The sequence below is a fragment of the Chrysochloris asiatica genome, unplaced genomic scaffold (assembly GCF_000296735.1).
Source record: "Chrysochloris asiatica unplaced genomic scaffold, ChrAsi1.0 scaffold00346, whole genome shotgun sequence".
Classification (NCBI taxonomy): Eukaryota; Metazoa; Chordata; class Mammalia; order Afrosoricida; family Chrysochloridae; genus Chrysochloris; species Chrysochloris asiatica.
The window spans coordinates 277,962-280,185 of record NW_006408864.1 but is presented as its reverse complement, the minus strand read 5'-3'; the positions used below and the strand labels follow the sequence as shown (position 1 = coordinate 280,185).

Below are 2,224 nucleotides of genomic sequence, written 5' to 3'. Positions count from 1 at the left end.
GTAAAGATTTACACCCTCGGAAACCCTGTACAGGGTCGCTATGGGTCGGAACCGACTCGACGGCACTTAACAACAACAACAACAAGGGAAGTTGGTTGAGCAAACAACAAAAGTAGTAAACTCAATGAGATTTTATCCCCTCTCTAGAGAAAATACATTCATGAGGATATTCCCGGAATCTAAGTCTCTCAAGTATTTCTTCCTTTTCTGCCATGATGTTACTGTTATTTTTTATCATTAAAAGTATTTAATTTCTATTTTCTCTAGGCATTTTATTGCCATAGCTGATGAAAAACTTTTTTTTCCTGTCAGAATATAAGCTACAGAAAACACACGTCTAACTCCAACCTAGAATAAGGAACTAATAACTAATTTAAAATATAAAAATGAACTTAGGAAGTAGACACATTTTCTTTAAAATTCACTAAAAAATAATAGAATATCCTTAAGGTGTAGAAAAGTTACTATTTTATTAATTGTTGTTAAGTGCCATCGAGTTGATTCTGACTCACAGAGACCCAGTATAGGGTTTCCAAGAAGTAGCTGATGGGTTTGAACCACTGGCCTTATGGCAAATAGTTTAATGCTTACCCTTCATTGCCATACACCAATTAGAAATGTTGATTTTTAACACACTTTCAGACACTTTACTAACATATAAGCTAAACTCTCTCTTGAGTGAAATTAAATGTCATTACTAGCTAGCAAAAGGATTAAAAAGTGAAAGTAGCCATTTTTACTTTTGAGGAAGTTGCATTTTGGTAAGATCACACTGGATAATATGTAGGAAGGAGTCCTGGTGTGGTGCTGTGGGTTAATGCATTGTATTGCAAAGTTGGTTTGAACCACAAGGTTCTCAGAACCTTCTCAGAAACCCTACACAGGGTTGCTATTGGTTGGAACTGACTCGACGGCACTTAACAACAAACAATATGGAGGAATAATTTTGGTGAAAACCATGAAAACAGTTGGGGAAACCACAGTCTGTTTTTATAGGATTTTGAGAGTAATCAAGGTTTTAGAGAATAACAAGGAGAAGGAAACCAAAAAGGGGATTTTTTTCCTTAAAGGAATCTCCCAAGCCTATTAAAAAAACCAACAAAATAGCTGATAGGCTTAAAAAATACATTTGAACACTGGATCGCCCAAGAGAGGTACCATGCAGTTCCAATGACTTGGCTGGAACCCTGAAGTTTTATGCTCTAAGAATAAGAGAAAATAGGGAATAGACCAAATCACTCAAGGCCTGAAATCCAGCTCATTAAATTTTATAATTGAACTAAGATGACTAAGCATTGTGAGAGCCCACAGTCTGGAATCCTGGCAAAACAAAAATTAAACTTCTATAGAAGATTCTATAACACAAATCTTCAAATGCCTGATAGCTCCTCAAAAATAAACTGGCATACAAGGAGACAAAAATCATAGGAAAGGAAACCAAGCGAGAAAACAGGTAAGAGAAACAGACTTACAAGGGATCTAAATAATTGAGGAATCAGCTATGGACTTTAAAATAACCCTGGTTACTACATCCAAGATGCCAATGATGGCAGTCTAGCATCTCCACTCCTACACAAGAAAAAACAAAGGACAAGAAAGAAAGGGCGCAATTCACTTGAGATGATGGACTCAGAGCTCTAGTGATCACTCCAAGACATATAGGAAGGTTGAGGTAAGAAGACTCTTTCTCTCAATTACTTATGAGATTCCCTCCCACCATTCCCTCATGCAAGCCAGAAGCCAGGCTGCAAAATATACACAGTGAATTCACTCCCCAGGGATAGAAAAGGGATACAGGAATTTAACTTTTGCTGAAATTCCTGTTACTAGAAAGTTTTAATATTTTTTTGACGGTAGTCAATAAAATGGATCCACAGGAAGAAATTTTCCTCTTCTACTCCTGTAAGACAGGTAAGTTTTTCTCTTCAATGCTTATGAGAGTCCCTCCTGCCCTTCCCACAGGTAAATAGTGAATGGTATGTAGACGTGCTTAGAAATACAGTGACTATGCTCCTTAGCACTAGGAGAGCCACAGAAGAACTTAAACTGCTACTTCAACGTCTTTATGTTGTTCTGGATGCAGCAAGGAAAAACCTAGTCCCCTCCCATTCATGCAAGATAAGAAAATATTTGTCTCCATCACATACAAGATTCCAGGACTTCCCCTCTTGCCCTTGTTGTTGTTGTTGTTGTTAGGTGCCATCGAGTCGGCACCGACTCATAG

General features: G+C 37.6%; 1 protein-coding gene across 1 annotated transcript in view; it reads right to left on the bottom strand.

Moving 5' to 3' along the window:
• The window catches only part of ZNF624 (zinc finger protein 624), a 115,497-nt gene that overhangs the window by 2,548 nt on the left and 110,725 nt on the right, over nucleotides 1-2,224 (bottom strand). The window lies entirely within an intron of this gene.